The following is a 13,556-nucleotide window of genomic DNA, read 5'->3' as shown; positions in this document are numbered from 1 at the left end:
AGGGGTGTAACCAGCCCACTTATGTGCACCTTTCCTTCATTGGACTCTAAATTCTGCTTGCGAAGACCTGTTGAGGCAAGTGAAATTGAAATCGAATCAAATTCGATGACTGGCACCCGTGCCAGTGGAGCGCTAAGAGCGCCATCCGAGCATGATCATTGTCAGAGCAGCTATTCGATGACTGGCTCCTGTGCAGGTGGCATGTAAAAAACACCATTTGAGTGTGGCCGTTGCCAGTACCACCTGACTGGCCCTTGTGCCGGTGGCACGTAAAAGCACCCACTACACTCTCAGAGTGGTTGGTGTTAGGAAGGGCATCCAGCTGTAGAAACTCTGTCGGATCAGATTGGAGTCTGGTGCAGCCATCTGGTTCGCCAGTCCTCAGTCAAACCGTCCAACCCATGCAGACGTTAAACAATGATGATGATGGTGATGACACACACATATCTATGGATATTTATGTATCTCCGATAGTTATCTGAATGTGTTATATCTTCAAACCCCACCAAGCAACCAGGGAAGAAAAATCCCAAGCTACCTCTATAAAAATAAAACAAAATAAAACACATACGACAAAAAAAAGCAAAAAAATAATTCAAAAACAAAATAAAAACTGTGAAGTATATTTGCCATCTCAATATGGCTAACCCCTAAGAGTGGATGCTACTGTAGCTTGTAGCCCCAGGAGTACATCTTCTCCAGCTGGCTATTGACACACTTTCTGTGCCCTATCGGTATTTACAAAGGGAGGTCATCCTTCCCTCGTCAACCTAAGTGATACGCACGGACTGCAGTTTCTGGGTATTGACCCGTCATCAGCGCACGACAATCACCGGTTTTCGATGGAAGGGTCCCAATGCAAATACATATATCCTTTTTCCAGTGACTTTTCGTCACTGATCTTGAAAAAGTGTAAACAAGCAATAATAAATCTCTGATTGAGGTATAGACAGTAACTGCACAACGATGTGAAGTATATTTGCCATCTAATAAAAACTATAAAGTGTAATTCAAATGGACATATTAATGAACATTTAATGATTCTAAATTAATAAGATTGTGTCAAGTGGCCTTAATCAAGGAATTTCATAAATTAAGTAAATAAGGAAAATTAATGCGTAAAGTCCAAAACCAATTATATATACAGTCAATTAGTGGTTCCTAATTAAGGATTAAATAAAGCTAAAGTTGTGATTGCTGTTATTGTTGTTGTCGTAGTTGTTGTTCTTGTAAGAGTCGACGTAATTATCATTGTTGTTGTAATTAATTTTACAGGTGCTTTCAGTTTGAGAAATGATAATGATTATTGGAGCAACGGCTTAAAATAAATCATTGCACATTTTGAACTCTCTGGCGCACATGCCTCGGGCAGAAATAGGGATCACCGGTGATATGGGGATATTGGGAGAATTCATCAGCTGACAGTCGTTGAACAGCGATTTCCCCCTCCTCCCCCTTCCTACTGACACACACACACACACACACACATACACACACACACACACACACACACATCTTTTTTTTTACGTATTTCAGTCATTTCACTGTGGCCATACTGGGGCACCACCTTGAAGGGTTTTAGCTGAATAAATTGACCCCTTGGCCTTATCATTTTTTTAAAAACCTAGCACTTATTCTATTGGTGCTTTTTTGCCAAGCTCCCAAGTTATGGGGTACATGAACATCCCAACACGAGCGGTGAGGGGACAAACACACACACAAAGACACACAGAGATAGACACGAATCTATATATATATATATATATATATATACACACACACACACATATGTCATCATCATCTCCGTTTAACATCTGTTTTCCAGGCTAGCATGGGTTGGATGGTTCAACCTGGGTCTGGGAAGCCAGGAGGCTGCACCAGGTTCCGGTCTGATCTGGCAGTGTTTCTACTGATGGATGCCCTTCCTAATGCCAACCACTCCATGAGTGTAGTGCGTGCTTTTTATGTGATGGGCTTCTTTCAGTTTTCATCTACCAAATACACTCACGAGGCTCTGGTCAGCATGAAGCTGTAGTAGAAGACGCTTGCATGTGGTCCCACACAGTAAGACTGAGCCTGGAACCATGTGGTTGGGAAGCAAGCTTCTTACCACACAGCCACACCTGTGACTTTATATATATCACCATGATCACAGTGACCGACCTGGCTATCAGATGTTGCTACACATCGCTGGTCACAATGCACTTCGCATTGTTTTAGCCTTCAAATGACGCAACCCCACTGGCTAAGCAAGCAGGCCAACAGAAGAAAGTGTGAGAGAAAGTTGTAGCGAAAGAGTACAGCAGGGATCGCCACCATCCCCTGCCGGAGCCTCGTGGAGCTTTAGGTATTTTTGCTCAATAAACACTCACAATGCCTGGTCTGGGAATCGAAACTGCGATCCTACGACTGCAAGTTTGCTGCCCTAACCACTGGGCCATTGCGCCTCCACATATATATATACACATCATGTGATCAACTAGACTATCAGATGCTGTTATACATCACTGGTCACAATGCACTTTGCATTGTTTTAGCCATCAAATGATGCCACCCCACTGGCTAGGTGAGCAGGCCAACACTCCCCCTTGATCAAAAGGGAACTGGAGCAAAGTAAAATGAAGAGTTTTGCTCAAGGGCACAATGCACCACCAAGTCTGGGAATTGAATATATTATGTATACGTGTGTGTGTGTGTATATATATATATATAATATATACATATATGTGTGTATATGTGTATCATCATCATCGTTTAACGTCCGTTCTCCATGCTAGCATGGGTTGGACGGTTTGACCGGGGTCTGGGAAGCCAGGACGCTGCACCAGGTTCCAGTCTTATCTGGCAGTGTTTCTACAGCTGGATGCCCTTCCTAACGCCAACCACTCCGTGAGTGTAGTGGGTGTTATTTACGTGCCACCTGCACAGGTGCCAGGCGAGGCTGGCGACGGCCACGATTCGGATAGCGCTTTTTATGTGCCACCAGCTCAGGGATCACAACTGTAGTTTCCATTGATTTTGATGTCGGTGTACTTGACTCAATGGATCTACAGAAGCACAGGGTCGAAATGGTGTGTGTGTATATATATATATGTATAGGTATGTGTATGTGTGTGTGTGTATGTGTGTATATATATATATATGTATGTATATGTGTGTGTGTATATATATATATATGTATGTATGTGTGTGTGTATATATATATATATATATATATATATGTATGTATGTATATGTGTGTATATATATATATAATATATATATATACTAGCAGTATCACCCGGCGTTGCTCGGGTTTGTAAGGGAAATAACTATAAAGCATTTTTAGAGAGTTATAGCCAAAAAATAGCGAAAAAGTGCATTAAAATGGAAAAAGATGATGGTAAATTATTTTTAAAATCGTAGACTCATCGTAGACGCGCACTAATACCCAGAAGGGCTTGATATGAATCACGACTATAAGATACCCGAATTTGGTTAAACTGCATCGCAAAATGTGGGAGTAGTTAGGAATCTAAATCGTAGGAGACAGACACACAACCTTACTTTTATATATATACTAGCAGTATCGCCCGGCGTTGCTCGGGTTTGTAAGGGAAATAACTATATAAGCATTTTTAGAGAGTTACTTCCCTTATAGATGCCAATTCAGGCTTTCTTAGCCATTTCTGTTTTGGTGTCTGCAAGCCATGAAGTCGTTCTAAAAGAACGCTGGTCTCCTTGACAACGCTTTACGATGTTATTTCCTTACACTCCCTTCCCCACAGCTTCATGAGGGAGGGAAGAAGGGGGAGAAGCAAAACAGGTGCAGGGTGTGACCATGGACGCCAACAATCCACCCCATCGACACACGAAAAATTATGCATTAAAATGGAATAAAGAATGATGTTAAATTATTTTTAAAATCGTAGACTCATCGTAGACGCGCGCTAATACCCAGAAGGGCTCGATATGAAGAACCTCTTAGTGCGTTCTGAAGGGTACATCTATCTTATATACCCCTTTTACAAGGAAAGGGCTGGCACTTCTGTTCATGTAATATTATATGTGTGTGTGTGTGTAAATGTGTGTATACATACATATACACACTGTATGTACATAAGTATGAATGGTGCATGTGTTGATAAAGTAGGAATAACTGTAGACAGTACCACATTATATCTACCTCTCTCTCTATGTATCTCTCTCTATCTATGTATATCTCTCTCTATGTATATCTTTCTCTATGTATCTCTCTCAATCTATGTATCTCTCTCTCTATCTATGTGTATCTCTCTCTCTATGTATTTCTCTCTCTATCTATGTATCTCTATCTATGTATATCTTTATGTATATCTTTCTCTATGTATCTCTCTCTCTCTATCTATGTATCTCTCTCTCTATGTATCTCTGTCTATCTATGTATATCTTTCTCAATCTCGCTATGTATGTATCTCTCTCTATCTCTCTATGTATGTATCTCTCTCTATCTCTCTATCAATGTATCTCTCTCTCTTTCTCTCTCTCTCTATCTACACACTCACATTAATGTACTTATGTTTATATATTTGTAACTAAATCATATTACATGCAAAACACGGAGAGAGAGAGAGAGAGAGAGAGGGGGAGATAGGGAGAGAAAAAGAGAAAATGAAAAGAGAGAAGAGGAAGGAGAGAGAGGGAGAGGTGCGAGATAGACAAAATGAAAAAGGAGAGAAGAAACAGAAAGGGGAGAGATAGAGAGAGAGGTAAGAGAGAAAGAAGGACAGACTAAAAAGGGACAGAAGAGGGGGAGATATAGATATAGATAACTAGAGGGAGGGAGAGAGAGAGGGAGAGATAGAGAGAGAGAGATAAGTAGAGAGAGAGGGGCAGAGGGCAAAACCCTTGGGAAAATACACGCACCGCATTCACCGAATTGATCCCCTTGCAATACCGAACACCATAAGGATTAGCAATGCTAATCCTTAGACATTTAACGACTTCTAATTTGGATTCCCAATTACGAGATGGAATTAGAAATAATGTAAAAAACATAAAAAAACTATTTATTTCTAATTAAAAAAAAATAAAGAAAACAAACTTAATTTTTGTTCCATTAGACAAATTATTAGCATTAGTTATCTCCCTTGTACCCTGTTGAATAACGTGTGCGTGTGTGTGTGTTGGTGTCGCTTTTTCACCCAAGGATAAACGCGAAAGATCCGTCTCTTCCACCAACACAAAGTGTTCCGGCCGTTTTCGGCTAATAATTTGTCTTTTACTGGGCCATGCCACGGCACCGCCTTGGAGGTTTATTTCAAGTGTTTTATATGCACAAATCAACCTTAGTAACTAGTTTATTTTAAAGTCCGGCACACATTCCTATTTCTTTACTACCCACAAGGGGCTAAACTTATCTAATCGACCCCGAAAGGATAAAATGCAAAGTCGACCTCGGCGGAATTTGAACTCAGAACGTAACAGCAAACGAAATACCTATTTCTTTACTACTACCCACAAGGGGCTAAACACAGAGAGGACAAACAAGGACAGACAAACGGATTAAGTCGATTACATCGACACCAGTGCGAAACTGGTACTTATCTAATCGACCCCGAAAGGATAAAATGCAAAGTCGACCTCGGCGGAATTTGAACTCAGAACGTAACGGCAAACGAAATACCTATTTCTTTACTACTACCCACAAGGGGCTAAACACAGAGAGGACAAACAAGGACAGACAAACGGATTAAGTCAATTATATCGACCCCTGTGCGTAACTGGTCCTTAATTTATCGACCCCGAAAGGATAAAATGCAAAGTCAACCTCGGCGGAATTTGAACTCAGAACGTAACGGCAAACGAAATACCTATTTCTTTACTACCCACAAAGGGCTAAACACAGAGAGGACAAACAAGGACAGACAAACGGATTAAGTCAATTATATCGACCCCTGTGCGTAACTGGTCCTTAATTTATCGACCCCGAAAGGATAAAATGCAAAGTCAACCTCGGCGGAATTTGAACTCAGAACGTAACGGCAAACGAAATACCTATTTCTTTACTACCCACAAAGGGCTAAACACAGAGAGGACAAACAAGGACAGACAAACGGATTAAGTCGATTACATCGACACCAGTGCGAAACTGGTACTTATCTAATCGACCCCGAAAGGATAAAATGCAAAGTCGACCTCGGCGGAATTTGAACTCAGAACGTAACGGCAAACGAAATACCTATTTCTTTACTACTACCCACAAGGGGCTAAACACAGAGAGGACAAACAAGGACAGACAAACGGATTAAGTCGATTACATCGACACCAGTGCGTAACTGGTACTTTATTTATCGACCACGAGAGGATGAAAGGCAAAGTCGACCTCGGCGGAATTTGAACTCAGAACGTAGCGGCAGACGAAATACGGCTACGCATTTCGCCCGGCGTGCTAACGATTCTGCCAGCTCGCCGCCGTCCATCGGTCATCTTATGCCGAACCGAAAACGTAACTGAGACGTAAACAAACCAATACCGGTTGTCAGGCAGTGGCTGGATGGTAGTGAAAACACACATACGACGATGGCTTAATTGGCTAAAACTCCGAAATCACTGCCAATAACATTCTTGTTTAAGAATAAATAATATATATATATATTTTTTTCTTTTATTTGTTTCAGTCATTTGACTGTGGCCATGCTGGAGCACTGCCTTTTAATCGAGCAACTCGACCCCGGGACTTATTCTTTGTAAGCCCAGTACTTATTCTATCGGTCTCTTTTGCCGAACCGCTAGGTAACGGGGGACATAAACACACCAGCATCGGTTGTCAAGCAATGCTAGGGGGACAAACACAGACACACAAACACACATACACATATATATATATATATACATATATACGACAGGTTTCTTTCAGTTTCCGTCTACCAAATCCACTCACAAGGCTTTGGTCGGCCCGAGGCTATAGTAGAAGACACTTGCCCAAGGTGCCACGCAGTGGGACTGAACCCGGAACCATGCGGTTGGTAAACAAGCTACTTTCCACACAGCCACTCCTGCGCCTAGTTACATAGAAATTATTTTTAAAATCTGCCGGTCAAACCGAAAAGATCCTTATTTTTATTTAGCAAAACAGAAATCTTGATTTGGTTACGATTGTCGTCTGTAGCTATTTTCATGTATATTTGCTTTTATCTTCGACATCTTTTATCTCGTCTCCATATTATGCTCAGCTACGTCCATTTTCCTTTCGCTGTTAGGTATTATCTATTCTAAAATCAGCAACTTCCCCCTAAATATTACATCTGGCTAGATCCTCATTAACCCGTGGAATGACTATCCATGGCATATCAGAGAAGTATATTTAATCTTCTCAAGGCCTGTCCAATCAAAAATAATCTTTTTAAAGCATAAAACGATATCAGCGGAGAACGTCTGCGCTCTTACAATTAACCGTCCATTATTTATTCACTGAAGAAAATGAACTCCAGGTGAAAATCGCAAAAGAGATCAATCGATGTCCAACATTTATCTTTTTCTGCCAGTCTCTCTGCTATTGTCCAGGCTGCATTGCTTTAGAATAAAAACGATTTCAATGGAAGTCTTGGAGAATAGCGTTTTAATTCTATCAATGCCAAAAGAAAGTAGTTTATTGAGAAATGTTAAACCGTTTCTTGTCACTGACGGCAATAATAACGCTTAACACTTTGCCTTTCCTATGTATGCCACATGATACAAAGGACATTTTTCACTTTTCTGGTGTTTACGCATTATATGAACGCCTTACTTCCCTGGGCATGGACACATTGAAACTCCGACGTCTGGCAGCTGACTTGGCAGACACCCATAAAATTATTAACCATCTTACTAACAATAACTCTGAGCACCTTTTCAAACTCCACCCGTCTAACACCCGTGGACATGTTTACAAAGTCAGAAAACAGCACAGCTCCTTCCATGACTTTCAGAAACACCTTTTCGCGCTAAGAGTTGCTGAAGCATGGAACAAACTGCCGGCATTAGTTGTTAGTTGTCGGAGCACTGCATCCTTTAAAACTTCCATGCTTTCTGAGATTCGCCAACACTACACCTGACTTTCTCCCCTCCATACACATGCAAGCATGTATCTGATTCAAGAGAATACCCTCCATCAGGCATTTGCCATATTCTGAATGCCTTACTTCCCTGGGTATGGACACATTGAAACTCCGACGTCTTGCAGCTGACTTGGCAGACGCCCATAAAATTATTAACCATCTTACTAACAATAACTCTGAGCACCTTTTCAAACTCCACCCATCTAACACCCGTGGACATATTTACAAAGTAAGAAAACAACACAGCTCCCATGACTTTCAGAAAACCTTTTCGCGCTAAGAGTTGCTGAAGCATGGAACAAACTACCGGCATCAGTTGTTAGTTGTCGGAGCACTGCATCCTTCAAAACTTCCATGCTTCCTGAGATTCACCAACACTACACCTGATTTTCTCCCCTCCATACACACACAAGCATGTATCTGACTCATACACTGTTCGCTGTCCAGGCATTTGTACATTACTGCATATGCTTTATACGCACTTTTGACAAGTTGTGGTGCAGCTGAGCACTGTATACAATAATTTCATTATTATTATTATTATATATACGATCCATATTCCGTTTTTCAGCCACCTGAGACTTATGAAAGGAAATCTTTATACGTCTTACTCAGGACGTATCAAACATTATATCACGTTGCATATCCTGTAGTCTGGCTGGCCGTTGGAACACCACTGATGACCTAGTGACCAGATCCCTCCACCTGTCAGCCTTCTCCCTCTCGCACTGCGTCTCTTATCTTTAAGCCTGTCCACTGACGGATGTTGTTTTTCCACCTCTTTCTCTGTCTGCCTCTGCCATCTTTGACTGTTCCCTGAAGGTTTGTTTTGGCCATCCCAGATGAGCGGGTGACTTGCCCAAGCCACCTGAGGTTGGCAAGACAGAAAGAATGGAAATTCATACTTTTTCTTTGATATACGCTACTTCTTTTAATACCTACCTATATATACCTCGAACTCTCACAACTTACAGACACAGTCCAACTCAGTTTCCTTCAATCATTTCGAAAAAAAAAAAAAAAGGTTGAACGACCATTTTCTTACAGTCAAAGGCGGCGAGCTGGCAGAAACGTTAGCATGCCGGGCGAAATGCATAGCCGTATTTCGTCTGCCGTTACGTTCTGGGTTCAAATTCCGCCTAGGTCGACTTTGCCTTTCATCCTTTCGGGGTCGATAAATCAAGTACCAGTTACGCACTGGGGTCGATCTAATTGACTTAATCCGTTTGTCTGTCCTTGTTTGTCCCCTCTGTGTTTAGCCCCTTGTGGGTAGTAAAGAAATAGAAATAGGTATTTCGTCTGCCGTTACGTTGAGTTCAAATTCCACCGAGGACGACTTTGCCTTTCATCCTTTCGGGGTCGATAAACTAAGTACCAGTTACGCACTGGGGTCGATATAATCGACTTAATCCGTTTGTCTGTCCTCCTCTGTGTTTAGCCCCTTGTGGGTAATAAAGAAATAGAAATAGGTATTTCGTCTGTCTTTACGTTCTGAGTTCAAATTCCGCCGAGGACGACTTTGCCTTTCATCCTTTCGGGGTCGATAAATTAAGTACCAGTTACGCACTGGGGTCGATATAATCGACTTAATCCGTTTGTCTGTCCTTGTTTGTCCCCTCTGTGTTTAGCCCCTTGTGGGTAATAAAGAAATAGAAATAGGTATTTCGTCTGTCTTTACGTTCTGAGTTCAAATTCCGCCGAGGACAACTTTGCCTTTCATCCTTTCGGGGTCGATAAATTAAGTACCAGTTACGCACTGGGGTCGATATAATCGACTTAATCCCGTTTGTCTGTCCTTGTTTGTCCCCTCTATGTTTAGCCCCTTGTAAGGAAATATATTTTCTTACATTCAATTTCGTAATCCTCAACGACTTCCCAAAAATTAAATGAATTAGATTCCCTCTTAACAGACAATAAATCACAAGACAGCAACAAACTCTACGAATGGAGATGATGTTAAAAAGTTATACGTATTCTTATCTGTTAAATGCTTCTTATATTTCAAAACTATTTTATCTTCTTGTACTTAATTCTTTCTTGCATATATGTACTAATATTTCAGTGGAGGCGTAATGGCCCAGTGGTTAGGGCAGCAGACTCGCGCCATGGAAACCGGGCCATGAGCCTGGCTAGGCTTTAAAAAGGGCGCAAAGAAAAGATACACACACACACACATATATATATCACGTGATCATGTGACCGACCAGGCTATCAGATGTTGCTACACATCGCTGGTCACAATGCGCTTCGCATTGTTTTATAGCCTTCAAGTGACACCACTCCGCTGGCTAAGTGAGCAGGCCAACAGAAGAAAGAGTGAGTGAAAATTGTGGCGAAAGAGAAAAGCAGGGATTGCCCCCCCCCTGCCGGAGCCTCGTGGAGCTTTAGGTGTTTTCGCTCAATAAACACTCACAACGTCCAGTGTGGAAATCGAAACCGCGATCCTACGACCGCGAGTCCGCTGCTCTAACCACTGGACCATCTATATCAATGTGTGTGCGCGTGCATCTTTGTGTCTGTGTTGGTCCCCTACTCCTGCTTGGTGTGTTTACGTTCCCGTAACATAGCAGTTCGGTAAAATGGACCGATATAATAAGCACCAAGCTTAAAAAAAAAAAAAAAAAAAATAATAATAATAATAATAAAAAGCAAGTAATGGGGTCGATTCGCCCGACTAAAATACTTCAAGGCGGTGCCCCAACTCGGCCGCAATCTTATCACTGAAACAAATAAAGAACAAAACATAAAAAAGACAAAAAAAAATCATTAAAAAAATTAACAAAAATCCAAGACCCCTTGAGGTGTTAGGGTTCTATAGCGGCGCTCATTAGTAGGGGTTACTCTATACTCCCCTCACGCTTGCTCACTTACTCTGAGTCACTCGGATTACCCCATTACTCTTCTTGCTTGATATCAAATACATCCGCCATTCGTGGCTTGTATTAATATCAAATATATTGACTTTCAGCCATTTACTGGAGGAAGGGACCTTTTCAAATATATCAGATGACTGTGTGAATTTCAGACATCTGTGGGTGTGTGGGTGTGCAGTTGGGTATACACATATCACTGTGTGTATGTATATATATATACACACATCTACATATCATATATATATACACACACATACCTATATATATATGCACATATATACACACATCTACATACACATATATATACATATATATATATATATATATATATATATACATACGCATATATACACACACATGTATATATATATAGATATATACACACACACACTCGCACATATATATATATATACATACATACATACATACTCATATGTACATATATACATATACACATATCCACATATATATATACACATATACACACACATATATACACATATGTACATACACATATATACATATATATATATATATACATACATACATATACACACACATATATACATATATACACACACATATACACATATATACACACACACACACATATATATATACATATATAGACATACATATATACATATATATATACATATGAAGTGCGTGTGCGCGCACGTGTATAAATCTATACATATGTGTGCGCGTGTGTGAGTCTATATCTACAAATGTGTGTAAATGTGTGTGCGCGCGCACGCATGTATATATCTATACCTATGTGTGTATATATGTATCATTATGATTGTCGAATAAAAAAAATGTAAAAGCCAAAAAAAGGAGAAAAAAAAAGATGAAGATAGAGGAAAAAGAAGAAGAAGAAGACGATTGTGTAACTTACCAATTTGTTCTTCTGACGAATGGTAATCCCGCTCGAAACTACTTTGCCTAGAGGAAGGAGAAAAAAAAAGAAATAAAGATTAAAAAAATGAAAATCCAATATAAATAATGGTAGTAGTAGTAGTAGTAGTAGTAGTAGTAGAAGTAGTAGTAGTAGTAGTAGTAGTAGTAGTAGAAGTAGTAGTAGTAGAAGTAGTAGTAGTAGTAGTAGAAGTAGTAGTAGTAGTAGAAGTAGTAGTAGTAGTAGTAGAAGAAGAAGTAGCAGTAGTAGTAGTAGTAGTAGAAGTAGTATAGAAGTAGTAGTAGTAGTAGTAGTAGTAGAAGTAGTAGTAGCAGTAGAAGTAGTAGAAGTAGTAGTAGTAGTAGTAGAAGAAGTCGTAGTAGTAGTAGTAGTAGTAGTAGTAGTAGTAGTAGTAGTCACAATAATAATAATAATAATAATAATAATTCTTTTTATTGGCCACAAGGGCTGACACACATGATTACATAAAGGGACAAAACAGGACGAAAGGTTACAAAGGGTTTTGTCCGTTTGTTAAAAAATCCGAGTAAAAACCTTATAACAATTAAAAAATTAACAATGAAAAACTCCCAAAAGGGGGAGGCGTTACGAAAGGTTCCTGGTGGAAAAAACCCCACAAAAGCCAACGGGAGCCTGGTCAAAAAAAGGGGGGTAGAGAGTCCCTTTTTTCTCCTTTTATATTACCCCTTTGAAATCACAGGCGAAACCTGAGAACTGGTCCATTTATACTGGCCAGTCTCGCACAATTCACCCACCTTTCATAAAAAATAATAATAATAATAATAATAATAATAATCATCCTTTTCTATTATGGGTATGAGAGATCCGCAATTTTGTGCGGGTCGGGGGTAAATCGATTTCATCGACCCCAGCGCTCAGCTGGTACATATTCTATCGATCTCGGGAGGATTGAAAGGCAAAGTCGGAAAGAAGGCCACGATTGGCTCGTCTTTTTTTTTTGCCTGTCCTTCTAATTGTTGTTTCTCTTGTCCGCCTTTGTATCGTCTATCTATCGGAATGTTTTATTGTCTTCTGTTGCGTTTTTGTTCCACACACACACACACAGATATAGATAGATAGATGGAGAGAGAGAGAGAGTTCGAAATAGGGAGTAATTGACAGTCGACAACTGAAGAGAGGTTACACTGCTTTCGGTATTTTGTCCCGTACTTGTCTCTCATTATGTGTTTACGTATTTTTTACTCGTTGTTGATGCCCCGTTCTTGTGTATTTTCTCTCTCTTGTTCTTTACTTACTTACCTACCTACCTACCTACCTACCTACCTACCTACCTACATACATACATACCTACCTACCTACCTACCTATCTACCTACATACCTACCTACTACCTCAACCTATCTACCTACCTACCTACTACCTACCTACCTCCCTACCTACCTATCGCTATCTACCATCTACGCTACCCTACACATTCTTTATTTTCTCTCCTTGTTCCTTTCTGTGGAAGAGCGTAGGCTCGAAACGTTAAAGACTTTTTCACTTCCCGAGTGTTATACTAATACATCGGTTTGTTGTCTATACCACCTGTCTCCGTCTTTTGTTTTTTTTTGTGAATTTTCCCTAAATATACATACATATACATATATATAATATAGATATTATATATATAAATTAGAAAAAAACACCGTTTATCAATTCAAAATAAACAATAAATTACACCATCTAGAAAATTACATAAATAGAA

General features: G+C 40.1%; 1 protein-coding gene across 2 annotated transcripts in view; it reads right to left on the bottom strand.

The window, feature by feature from the left end:
• Window positions 1-13,556, bottom strand: part of LOC115224753 (inactive tyrosine-protein kinase transmembrane receptor ROR1) — a 62,715-nt gene that overhangs the window by 48,147 nt on the left and 1,012 nt on the right. For both annotated transcript variants that reach the window (XM_029795645.2, XM_029795646.2), the window contains exon 2: window positions 11,829-11,876. The gene's annotated coding sequence lies outside the window, so the exon portion shown is untranslated. The remainder of the gene's footprint in view (window positions 1-11,828; window positions 11,877-13,556) is intronic.

Source organism: Octopus sinensis, linkage group LG26 (genome assembly GCF_006345805.1).
Source record: "Octopus sinensis linkage group LG26, ASM634580v1, whole genome shotgun sequence".
Taxonomy (NCBI): domain Eukaryota; kingdom Metazoa; phylum Mollusca; class Cephalopoda; order Octopoda; family Octopodidae; genus Octopus; species Octopus sinensis.
Note: the sequence above shows the minus strand (reverse complement) of the source record. Positions and strands in the feature narration are given on the sequence as shown.